This window comes from Cnephaeus nilssonii (genome assembly GCF_951640355.1).
Source record: "Cnephaeus nilssonii genome assembly, chromosome: 2".
In the NCBI taxonomy this organism is placed as follows: Eukaryota; Metazoa; Chordata; class Mammalia; order Chiroptera; family Vespertilionidae; genus Cnephaeus; species Cnephaeus nilssonii.
Window position 1 is genome coordinate 14,992,197 of NC_137073.1, and position 13,360 is coordinate 15,005,556.

A 13,360-nucleotide genomic window follows, 5' to 3' on the forward strand; every position below is an offset into this window, starting at 1 on the left:
GAGCCCAGGACCCTTCAGTCCACAGGCTGAGGTTCTGTCCACTGAGCAAACCGGCTAGGGCGCTAACGGTATTTTTTAGTACTATTTACATAGCTCCCTCTGCAAACTTCCTGAACTTGGGGATTCTTTTTCTGGTAAGCCCAGAAGATTCTCTGTGGCTGTCCCGAGGGCCCGTCAGGCCTTCCCAGACATCCAGGCCAGGGAGGGCAACTGCTCCTTAGTCATGTTTTTTATATCATGAGATCTTCGTGTGTGCACACAAAATAGTTTCTTTGAATTTCTTCTTCCTAATTTTTCTGCTAAACTAAAAGGTATGTGTTATTATTATCTTTATTTTTCTTATTATTGTCCTTATATGATATTAGGTGTTCCCAAATAGCACATAATTTATTTTGTTAATATTCTCTATTATTTCTTTTTGATTATTTATGATTAGTTTTTTATGTTAAAAATTAGCCAGTTTTGCCGAAACCGGTTTGGCTCAGTGGATAGAGCGTCAGCCTGTGGACCGAAGGGTCCCAGGTTCGATTCTGGTCAAGGGCACGTACCTTGGTTGCAGGCACATCCCCAGTGGGAGGTGTACAGGAGGCAGCTGATCGATGTTTCTAACTCTCTATCCCTCTCCCTTCCTCTCTGTAAAAAAAACAATAAAATATATATTTTTAAAAAATTATCCAGTTTTTTTAAATTGCATAATTAATTACTTGTTTTTTCTAGAAATGTTTAAAAGTTTATTTTAAAAACAAAAATTCAGCCCTGGCCCTGACTGGTTTGGCTCAGTGGATAGAGCGTCCGCCTATCCACTGAGGACTCAAGGGTCCCAGGTTCGATTCCGGTCAAGGGCATGTACCTTGGTTGCAGGCACATACCCAGTAGGAGTTGTGCAGGAGGCAGCTGATCGATGTTTCTAACTATCTATCCCTCTCCCTTCCTCTCTGTAAAAAATCAATAAAATAAATTTAAAAAAAAAAAAGTTTTTTTAAAAAAAATTCAGCCCTGACCGGTTTGGCTCAGTGGATAGAGTGTCGGCCTGCGGACTGAATTGTCCCAGGTTCAATTCCAGTCAAGGGCATGTACCTTGGTTGCAGGCACATCCCCAGTAGGGGGTGTGCAGGAGGCAGCTGATCGATGTTTCTAACTCTCTATCCCACTCCCTTCTTCTCTGTAAAAAATCAATAAAATATATTTGAAAAATAAAAAATAAAAAACATATACTTAAAAAAAAAAAGCAAAAATTCAATATAGTTTAAACCACTTCTTTCAGTGATTCATTAAAATGGACTGTATATCTATCTTTAGGGCTTCAGAAAATCAGTTTTTCAAAAATAATTTATTTTTTGTTAATCCTAACTCGAGGATATATTTTTTCCATTGATTTTTAGGGAGAGTGGAAGGGAGGGATAGAGACAGAAACTTTGATGTGAGATAGACACAATGATTGGTTGCCTTTCACACGCACCCCAATCAGGGCAGGATCGAGCCTACAACCAAGGTACGTGCCCTTGACCAGAATTGAACCGATGCTCTAACCATTGAGCACTGGCTAGGGCTCAAAAAAAATTTTAATATAAGACTAAGCCACTTTATTCAGAGTTTTAATTATTGAATTAAAATTGGTATTTCAAAATTTTTCTAATTTTATAAACTACATGCTTAATTTTTTTAGTTTTTCAGGACAATTTGTTTTAGAAAAAAATTTTTTAATATATTTTATTGATTTTTTTACAGAGAGGAAGGGAGAGGGATAGAGTGTTAGAAACATCAATGAGAGAGAAACATTGATTCAGCTGCCTCCTGCACGCCCCCTACTGGGGGTGTGCCCGCAACCAAGGTACATGCCCCTTTTTTTTTATTTTATTGAGGTATTATATGTGTACATATCTTACCATTGCCCCCCACACACACACCCATGCCCTTGACTGGAATTGAACTTGGGACCCTTGAGTCCGCAGGCCTACGCTCTATCCACTGACCCAACCGGTTAGGGCTGTTTTAGAAATTTTAGATTTCAGAAGACCTTCAAATTTCTCTTATCCATTTCATGAAGCCATAAAGTGTTAGTTTCCTTAAATATTTTATATTTAAGATCTAGCCAGTTTGGCTCAGTGGATAGAGTGTCAGCCTGCGAACTGAAAGTTCCCAGGTTCTATTCCAGTCAAGGACACATGCCCGGGTTGTGGGCTCGATCCCCAGTGGGGAACTTGCAGGAGGCAGCTGATCCATGATTCTCTCTCATCATGGATGTTTCTATCTCTCCCTCTTCCTCTCTGAAATAAATTATATATATATATATAAATTATATATATATAAATTATATATATAATAATTATATATATATATATAATTATTATTATTACATTTAATAGATTCAGGTTTTTTTGCTTTGAAATTTAGAAACAAATTTTATTTAAGATCTGAAATACAGTTCCTAAAATATCAGCTTCTCCAGAAAACCGTGGCTACACAATAAAGCATTGCCTCTATCATGTTATAACGTGCATTAGACTCAAATACAAAAGTCATGAGACAAACCACCATCCTTCAACAATCAGAGCAAAGAAAGAATGCCTAAGGAACAACATAGATGGACTTGCAGAGGCTGGGCTGTTTTACTTCAAGCACCATTTAAGAAAGAGCACAAATGCATGGGTTTTCAAGGATATACATTAAGTAGAACCTTTGGCACTAGGAATCAGGGCATTTTTATCATGTAGCATTAACACATAATTAGAAAATCGTGTCATGTCAAAAGGATAGAACCACCAACATTCAAGCAATGTTGTCAAGTATGCAAGAAAATGTTCTAGCCCTGGCTGGTTTGGCTCAGTGGATAGAGCGTCGGCCTGTGGACTGAAAGGTCCCAGGTTCGATTCCGGTCAAGGGCATATACCTTGGCTGTGGGCACATCCCCAGCAGGAGGTGTGCAGGAGGCAGCTGATCGATGTTTCTCTCTCATCGATGTTTCTGACTCTCTGTCCCTCTCCCTTCCTCTCTGTAGAAAATCAATCCTATATAATAAAAGGGTAATATGCAAATTGACCCTAACAGCAGAACGACTGGTTGCTATGACATGCACTGATCACCAGGGGGCAGATGCTCAATGCAGGAGCTGCCCCCTGGTGGTCAGTGTGCTTCCACAGGGGGAGCGCTGCTCAGCCAGAAGCCGGCTCATGGCTGGCCAGAGCAGTGGTAGTTGCGGGAGCCTCTCCTGCCTCCGCAGCAGCGTTAAGGATGTCAGACTAACAGCTTAGGCCCACTCCCCGGGGAGAGGGCCTAAGCCATCAGTTGGACATCCCCCGAGGGGTCTTGGACTGTGAGAGGGTGCAGGCTGGGCTGAGGGACCCCCTCCCCCCGAGTGTATGAATTTTCATGCACTGTGCCTCTAGTAAAATATATTTTTAAAAAATGTTCTACTGAATGTTTCTTTTCTGTCTGATTACTGCATACAATGGTTGAAATGAGAAAAGGAGCTTGTACTCCTTTTATTTTCTGTTTAAAACAAAACAGAAAAACAAATATAAGTCCTATAATACATTAACAAGTTTAAAGGACATCAATTATACAAGAAAAAGACTTAGGACAAAAAGAGTGTTTATGGATACCAGACATAATAGTGAGTGCTCAGTAGACCCTCACCGGGCTTTGCGGTGGTACGCAGCCAAAGCTACTTTGTAATCACTGGCAGTAAACAGAGATGCAGCATTCTTTGCCAGATATTTTAGGATATCACACAAATAACCCAACAATAATCTAAGGCTCTTCTCATCAAGGGGCGTATATGCCAGAATTGCTCCGATTCTTACAAATAACCTCGGTTTGGTGCTCCATAAACTTGGGACACGGGCACATCAGGGTGAGCCAAAAGGATTTTGGCTCTTAAATCTGTAGAGTAGCTGAGTGCCCAACATCACGTTGAAGTATTCTTTTATTTCTGCAACAACTTCATTCACTGCGTATTCCTATTGTTGACATTTCTCTGCGATTTCTTGCAGCTTGCATACTCTTCTAGAATGGCATCTACATTTTTCTTTGCAGGGAGTTGAAATAGCTGCTTCTGCCTGGTAACTAATTCCCAGTCCTCAACAAGACATGGTTTTAATTCTTCAGGAATCTTCACTGTAATGTCCATTCTATTCTTTTCTTTTAAATATATTTTATTGATTTTTTTACAGAGAGGAAGGGAGAGAGATAGAGAGTTAGAAACATCAATGAGAGAAACATCAATCAGCTGCCTCCTGCACACCCCCCACAGGGGATGTGCCCACAACCAAGGTACATGCCCTTGACCGGAATCGAACCTGGGACCCTTCAGTCCGCAGGCCGACGCTCTATCCACTGAGCCAAACCAGTTAGGGCCATTCTATTCTTAAATGCATCCTCACTTTCAACAGTGGGGTCAGCCCGGGCCCTTTCCTTCTGAGGTGGCTGAGGGGCTTCGCTGGTACTGTCACCATCCCTGTTTCCAAGAGTCTTCTGCTTGTTCTTTCTTGTCTTCCTCACCAATCCAGAAGAGGGGCTCTCTACAGAGCACCCGCCCCCCCACCATCTGCCTGGGAGGGCTGGTTCCAGATTCTGCTGTGGACCAGCTGTCTTCTTTGCTGACGAGGCCCCTCTCATCTTCTCTGCATATTGCTTCTAATTGGTTTTTTGAAGTTGTCTTCTTCTGCAGATTGTTATCCACAAGTCTGAGAACCCTGTTTTCTGGAACTCATTCAACCCTGTTTTTATTTCAACCAATAATCCTCTTTCTTCTTGCTCTTCTAAGAACTAGTGTTTTCCCAGATAGAATCTTATAGATCTTCAGGGGTTGTTTGAAAGGATGAGGTGGGAGACAACCCAAGATTCTGTAAGCAGGATCAGGTCTTCTGATCCTTACTATGCAGCAAACTTAGTTTTTCTGATAATGGCCTGAAATGGGAATCCACTTCTTCCCAGCACCGGGCATGTGATCACTGCTGTCCCTCCAATAGCCATTAACCTTTTATTTTGAAATAATTTTAGATTTACAGAAGAGTTACAAGATGGTACAGAGTTCCATATATTCTTTCCCCAGCTCCCCCACTGTTAATATCATACATTTATCACAACAAAGAAATTAACATTGGTATAATGCTATTAAATTAAATGATGGCCTTCCCCCCCCCCTCCCTCCAAGTTTTTCTGTAGTCCTTTTTCTGTCCCAGGAATAGATTTACTTTTTATAGATAGCTACTTTCCCACATTTTTATTAAATCCATAATATCATCAAATTCACAAGACTGACAACTGATATTTTTAATGTCACTAATTAGGTAGTATAGCTACTGTCTCAAACATGTATTCATATATCCTGTTTTCGTCTCTGCTTAAATATCTTTTTTTTTTCCTGCCTAAATGTCTTGTTTGCATGGACAAGTTACCAAATGGCACAGGGGTACCAAGCATACCTCATGGTGCTTCCCCCAACAACACTAAGGCAGAGAAGCATGGGGATTTAAAAAAATAACCTGCTGTAAAAAAAATGTATGGTCTTTGTTATGTTAGTGTCAGATTGTACTTGAGAAGTTAGGTACATGAGATTTGTTGCTAAAGATGAAATGCCCCACACACTGGCAAGTAGACTCCTTTTACCCAACCATGTAGAATTTGTCAACACTACGCTTGGGACTGCGGAAGCAAAGTCAGTGGACACATTGACCCATGACATGACAGAGACACACCCACCAACAAAACCTTCCACTTCAGATTGCTGAACCCACAGGTGAACCCATTGCTGAACCCATTGCTGAACCCATTGCTGAACTAACCTGGCTGCTTGGTTAGTTCACCGGTGCCCCAGCTAGAGGGAGCCTGCAGTTCTGATCTGGTCCAGTGAGGCCCTCCACAACGGGGAAGCTCCTGCAGTGCCAACAGCCCCAGCCTGTTTTTATCCTGCAAAGAGACAGGAGCAGACGTCTGCTCTATCTCATACTGAAGGGCACTGACTGGCAAAGGACATGTTTTGTCAAAAACAAGTTAAACATTGAAGAGAAAAAAAGTGTGAATTTTTACCTTTCATTCCGAATGGTTATTAACTGAAAAATGGATAAGTGGGCTGACACTTTGGAGTATCTAAATGAATGTAATAAAAAATTGCAAGGACTGTGTAAAAATGTATAGTGAGAGAATGTGTGGCTTTGCAGCACAATCCAATTTTGGAAAAGTGAAAATAGGTTACTTAGTAATATGTTTGGTTAGTTTTATTTTGAATCCTAAACAAAAATTGAGACAAACAAATGCAACAAAATCACTGTGAAATAATTATTGGGAAAATAAATGGGGTGGGGGATGGGGAGTCCTGGATGCATCATATTCAGAACTGGCAACATCCGTGGAGGAGAAGGAAGCACTGGACTTGAAGGAGCGGAGCGTTGCTCCCTTGATTTTTTTGTTGTTAATCCTCACCAAAGGATATTTTTTCCATTGATTTTTAGAGAGTAAAAGGGAGGGAGGGGGAGAGGAGGGGAGAGAGAGAGAGAGAGATACGTACATGGATGTGAGAGCAACTTATCAATTGGTTGCCCCCAGCATGCACCCCAGGGATCAAACCTGAACCTGCAACCCAGGTATCAGGAGTCAACTAGCAACCTTTTGGTGCATGGGACAACGCCCAACCGACTGAGTCATACTGGCCAGGGTGCTCCCTTAAAGAATTTAAAAGACTGCATTAGCCCTAGCTGGTTTGGCTCAGTGGATAGAGCGTCGGCCTGTGGACTGAAGAGTCCTGGGTTCGATTCTGGTCAAGGGCACATGCCCAGGTTGCTGGCTTGGTCCCTAGTAGGGGGCGTGCAGGAGGCAGCCGATCAATGATTCTCTCTCATCATTGATGTTTCTATCCCTCTCCCTTCCTCTCTGAAATCAATAAAAAAAAAAAAAAAAAAAAGACTGCATTAGCCCAACTGGTTTGTGGTTGAGCATTGACCTATGAACCAGGAGGTCCAGGTTCAATTCCTGATCAGGGCTCATGCCTGGGTTTCGGGCTTGATCTCCAGTGGGGGTCATGCAGGAGGCAGCCAATCGATGAATCTCTCTGTTGAGGTTTCTGTCTCCCTCTCCCTTCCTCTCTAAAATCAATCCTTCCTATATAATAAAAGCCTAATATGCAAATTGACTGAATGGCAGAATGACCGGTGGAATGACCAGTTGCTATGACATGCACTGACCACCAGGGGGCAGGTGCTCAACACAGGAGCTGCCTCCAGCCCACAAGCCCCAGGCCAGCCAAGGTGGGTGCCAGCGGGTTGCGGGGAGGGGGCGGGGGCCATCACCCCACCGGTTGTCCCACAGATTGGTCCTGATCGCCAGCCAGGGCCTTTAGTAAATTTCGTGCACTGGGCCTTTAGTAAAAATATATTTAAAAATAAATAAATAAAGACTGCATTAGCTGATTGAACAGTAAGAAAAGTTTCTGTCCATCACAGGAGCTGCACACCCTGCTCCAATTGCTGCCAAGGCCAGTGTGAACCAAGTTCTTTCCTAGTTTTTTGTTTGCTCTTGTTCACACAGCCTGTCATGTAGACGTGCTCCATAAATAAGAGGAATGAGAGGAGCAAACAAATGTCTCAGTCAAGAATTGCTTGGCCCTAACCGGTTTGGCTCAGTGCATAGAGCATCGGCCTGCGGACTCAAGGGTCTCAGGTTTGATTCAGTCAAGGGCATGTACCTTGGTTGCAGGCATGTTTCTAACTCTATCCCTCTCCCTTCCTCTCTGTAAAAAATCAATAAAATATAATATATATATATATATATATATATATATATATATATATATATATATATATTTTAAGAATTGCTTCGATCCTTGTCATATGGAAAATTCAGTATCAAAAAGTCATGTTCATCAGAATGAAAATATTTCATCTGGAAGGTTATATGCGTCAATGTCTTTTCCAGTGCCTAGGACTTTAATGGTGTAAATGAAAACATCACACCTCTTTTCTCCACCGTCTGGCTCCTTCCAGTGCCCTTCCCTTCCTCCCTGCAGCTGCTTCGGGGCGTTTGCCCCTCCTGTGCAATGGCTGCTTCTCTCTCTTTCCTTCCATTCTGCTTCCTCGCTGTGCTCAGCATGCAGACAGGCTCCTGCCCCTCTGTCTTCCTCCGTGGCTGCCTCAGAGACAAAGACCGGTGCTTTCTGTCAGCACTCCTGCTGCTGCCCTGGTGGGTGGGGCCCTGGCCCAGGTTTGAGAAGTCCCGGTGGGACAGATGAATGGAAGCTGGTTTCCAGTGCCTCCTCTGAACCAAGAGCCTCTGCCTCCAGGCCTTTACACCGGATATGGCCACCCCTCCGTTGCTGCAGTGCCCCTGCACCAGGACCCTTTCCCTGAGGCCCCAGAGGACAACGCTTTTCCTTTTGAGTCTCCCCATCTCCTCCCCCAGAGACTGTCAGCCCCTGAGAGCAGGAGCCCCATGTGGTCCTGCCTGTGCTGCTGGTGTAATCTAGGGTGTTCTGAAAGAGAGATGGGTGTGCATTGGTCTCACATGGCAGTGTGCATTTCCGGGGCCTATGGTTGGGGGGTGCCGCCAACAATCCCTACAGTAATAGCTTTTTACCACAGCATAGGATCATCTTATGGTTGACATTAGACACTCTGACACAGGCCAGAATTGGTGAGGAATGACCTGGCCTGGGGAGCCGGGGGCAGGGCTGTCTCTGCTGTTTCAGAAGCCTGCCCGCCTCAGGCCGGGTCAGCTCACGTGGCCACAGTGTCTGCTAGGACCGTGACCAGGCGCAAACACCCTCCTCTCCTGCTCCCACCACCACCTCATGGGGACCCATTTTGGGCTTGGTCCATGGTAACTGCGTGCCATTTCAAGTCCTCATCTCTAGTCAGCCAAGGAAGCGCTTTGTTTTTATCCTTTTTTAAGATTGAATTTAACTATTTTATTTACTTTTATTTTTTTAATTTTTTGATCCTTACCCAAGGATATATTTTAGTGATTTTTATTTATTTTTTAATATTTTTAAAATACATATTTTTATTGCTTTTCAGAGAGGAAGGAAGGGAGAGGGAGAGAGAGATAGAAACATCAATGATGAGAGAGGATCATTGACCTGTTGCCTCCTGCACACCCCACACTGGAGATGAAGCCCACAACCCAGGCATATACCTTGACCGGGAATCGAGCCATGACCTCCTGGTTTGTAGGTTGACACTCAACCACTGAGCTATGCCAACCTGGCTGCTTTACTGATTTTTAAAGAGAGGGAGAGAGAGAGAGAGAGAGAGAGAGAGAGAGAGAGAGAGAGAGAGAGAGAGAGAGAGAGACATTGATATATGAGAGAAGCATCGATCTCCTGTACACACGCCCACCTGGGGTAGAACTCTCAGCCTAGGCATGCGCCCCTACCAGGAAGCGAACCACTTTCCGTGCACTAGACCAGTGGTCGGCAAACCGCGGCTTGCGAGCCACATGCGGCTCTTTGGCCCCTTGAGTGTGGCTCTTCCCCAAAATACCACGGCCTGGGCGAGTCTATTTTGAAGAAGTGGCGTTAGAAGAAGTTTAAGTTTAAAAAATTTGGCTCTCAAAAGAAATTTCAATTGTTGTACTGTTGATATTTGGCTCTGTTGACTAATGAGTTTGCCGACCACTGCACTAGACAACACTCCAACCAACTGAACCACACCAGCCAGGTCTGAATTTAACCATTAAAGTGAACAACTCAGTGGTATTTAGGGCATTCACAGGCTGTACAAACACCACCTCTAGTTCTACATTTTTATGCCCCAAAAGGAACCCTGTGCCCATTAAGCACTTGCTCCCCATTCCTCCCTCTCTTATGGTTTTTGAAAGGTAAAATGCACCTAGTAAAAAAGCAATAGATCAATACAGCCATAACTGGTTTGGCTCAGTGGATAGAGCGTCGGCCCGTGGGCTGAAGGGTCCCAGGTTTGATTCTGGTCAAGGGCACCTGCCCAGGTTGCTGGCTTGGTCCCCAGTAGGGGGCGTGCAAGAGGCAGCGAACCAATGATTCTTATCATTGATGTTTCTATCTCTCCCTCTCCCTTCCTCCCTGTAAAAATCAATACCTATGAGAATATCCACAATGGGTAGTCTCTTTCCCCATCAGGTCCCCAGTGTTTCATGCACGTTCAGGTAATTCATCTGTGCACTCTTCCCCATCCTGCTTCTTGTCACTTAACTGCCTCTCAGATCATCCACACCAGAATGTGTCCACCTGTTTCCATCTCAGAAACAGCCGTCCAGCATTCCGTGGTCCGCAATTTAAGTTCTAGCTAGATCTCTATCTTCCCTGCTCAAACCCTCTTCCTCTTTTTTAACACCTCATTCCTAGATCACTGCCCTGGAGGCAGTCCAAGCCGCCCAGCCCCTCCCTCCTTTGTATCACCTCTCCCGGTAACCACTTTTCCAGTTTAGGGTTGGGACAAGTCCAGCCCCCATGGCTGTGAGCTCCCAAAGAAAGGGTAGGAACTCTCTTCCTACATTTTGTACCCCCGGAGCCTAGCTTGGTGTCTACACACAGTAGATGCTCACTAAATGTCAGATGAGTGGCTTAGGGTGGAAGGCAGATGGCCAGGAGGTTGTGAACTGACTGGTGGAGGTTGAGAAGGTCGGGCTGGCCTTCAGGGTGCTGAGCCCAGAACAGAGGGAGGGTCCAGAGCAGTCGGTGTCTCTTGTGTACCCTTTCTGAAACCTGCTACCTGTGTCAGGCTCAGTGCCAGGTCCTGGTTTACTGTAAACCCCCAGGATTCTCCCTCCCTCCCTCCCTCCCTTCCTCCCTCCCTCCCTTCCTTCCTAAACCAGGGAGAGAGCCTCACACTGAGCCTGGTGGTCAGGGACAGCCCCAAGGCGCCCTCTACCAGTGACCAAGTGGCTGCAGGTCCCGCTTCTATCATGCTGTGTTTACCTACAGGACATATTTTATTTTAAAAAGTAACAAGGGCCCTGGCCAGGTGGCTCAGTTCACCAAAAGGTTGCATGTCTGATTCCTGGACAAGGCACATACCGAGGTTGCGTGTTCAATCCCCAGTTGGAGGCAACTGATCGATGTCTCGTGGATGTTTGTTTTTTTTTTCTCTCTCTCTTTAGCCCCCTTTCCTCTTTCTCTAAAAAGCAATAAAAAGCATATCCTTAGGTGAGGATTAAAAAAATAAAATAAAAATAACTTGTATCATTTTATAAGCCAAATTTTTTTCAACCATACAAAAAACTGCCTTTACTCATCTCTCCCACTAGCACAACTAAGTTTTTTGTTTCATCTCCTCCCAGCCTTTCCTGGGCCACTTATCTAGCCAGGTCAAGAGAACAGGGGTCATGTCCCGGCATTATGCCCCCTCTAGCATATCTTCGTGGCAACTCACAGGGAGAATGGGACTGTTCACAGTGAGAGAGCACCCTGCCTGGAACTCTTGCTTCTCTGCAGTTTCCCAATGTTCTTTCTTAAAATATATTTGTATGGCTTTCACAGAGGAAGGAAGAGAGAGATAGAAACATCTATGATGAGAGAGAATCATTAATTGGCTGCCTCCCGCATTCACCACACTGGGGATTGAACTCGCAACCTGGGCATGTGTCCTGACTGGGAATCTAACTGTGACCTCCTGTTTCACAGGTCGATGCTCAACCACTGAGCCACACTGGCCGGGCCCTGATGTTCTTGATAAGGCCATGCATCAGACTATTCCACTTCTTTAGATAAGTTCATCTTTCCAGTCATTTGAGGCCATTTGGAATCTGATTGTCGTTTTCTCTCTAGCCATCTCCCTCTCTTCCCTCGGGTCTTGCAGAATTCCATTGGACTTTTCTCTCTGCCACCAACTTTCAGTGGGGACAGTGGGCCCTTTGCCCCCATTAAATCTCTTGGAGGGTAAGGACCCTAATTCACATCTCTCTATACCTCCCTATCAGGGCGTCCTACCTGAGTTTCCCAAAGCCCCTTCTTTCTTTCTGGAAATCCCCATTTGCAGAATGACAAGCCAGGAGCTCATGACACTGTGGTTTCAAGCTGGGGACTTAGCTGTGAGGGAGAAGGCAGAGATGTGTATCCCTGGCTACTCCCTTCCACAGCCACAGCCCATCCCACCCCAGAGCCCTGCCAGTGCTGGGAGGCCTAGGGGAAGGCCACTTCCAGCCCTCCTGGGCCCATCACTGGTCACCAGAAGCTCCCTGAGCCTTGGTGTAAGAGGCAGGCAGTGCATGAGCCACACGGACCAGGCTCAGCCTGTGTAGCCAGAGTTTCAGTTCCACCACTCTCTAGCTGCCTGACCCTGGGCAAGGTGGTTAACCTTCCTAGGACTATTTCCTTTTTCAAACAATGAGAGTAATGGTGATATCTTCCTCAGAGGGCCATTGTGAGGATTAGATAATACCCCGCACAATGCTCAGGACAGGCTTGACACACACTTAGTGATCCATAAATGTTAGCTGTGTGCACCAGGCACCCTACCAGGGGTCAGGGATACAGAAAATGAGGCACAGGGACTCTCAGTGGGGAAGGCAGTGAGTGAGAAAAAGTAGTAATGGAGTACAAGGGATGAGGAAGGGGCCTGAGGAGGAGGAAGAGAGGTCAGGAGGGCTTCCTGGAGGAGGTAGCAGTCCCTAAGGAAGGAAGGAAGAATGGTTGGTGCAGAGAGAACTACAGGATCAAGGACAAAGGCGCGGAGGGGCCAACACAAGGATAGCAGACTGACAGGGAGGGCCTGAGAGGGGACCGGCAAGGCTCCGCCCTGGGTCAGAAGGACCGTGAAGAATTCTAGGAGGGAGCAACTGGGCCGATGTGCCGGTGGGAAAGAACCTAGAGCTTACCGGTGGAGAATGGGCTGGATGGTGAGTGAAACTGAGCAGGTCAATCATGTAGAGGCTGTGAGAAGACCCAGGCCAGAAATGAAGGACCGCCCCGGGGGCAGCGGGCTTCTGGCGGGGTCAGCGCTCAGTACTGGGAAGCTGAGGGCTTGGTGAGTAATGATGAATGAGCAGTTCGTGACTCGAAGGCTGCTGATGGGAGCAGTTGGGTGGATGGTTGTGTCTCCTGCCCAAAATGGAAATAACGGGATGAAAGCCCGTGGTGATGCGGATGGGACTAAACTCAGTTTGGGGTGTCAGCAGCCGCACTAGAGAACCAGTGTGACGCCTCATTCCAGAACTTGGGCAGAAAATGAGAGGACCGGGAGCAAAGCTGACCTGCTCCCTGAGCCCAATGAGGAAACTGTCTCCTGATTTCCAGTCTTGGAATTTCAGCCATACTAAGGTTCTGTGGACTTTGCCCACCACTGCACTTCAGACTGCCGTGGACTGTCCTGCCCCTCCTTTCCTTGGTCTGAATTCTCCCCCTGTACCCACTGTCCCCGGCACCCACTGTCCCCGGCACCCCAGCCAGCATCAG

General features: G+C 45.7%; 1 pseudogene across 1 annotated transcript; it reads right to left on the reverse strand.

The window, feature by feature from the left end:
• Nucleotides 1–3,632: 3,632 nt before the first annotated feature.
• On the reverse strand, nt 3,633–5,676 carry LOC307110313 (mortality factor 4-like protein 2; annotated as a pseudogene). The gene is made up of 2 exons: nt 4,347–5,676; nt 3,633–4,116 (listed from the first exon to the last, which is right to left on the reverse strand). The product of its transcript is annotated as a mortality factor 4-like protein 2 (transcript).
• Nucleotides 5,677–13,360: the final 7,684 nt, after the last annotated feature.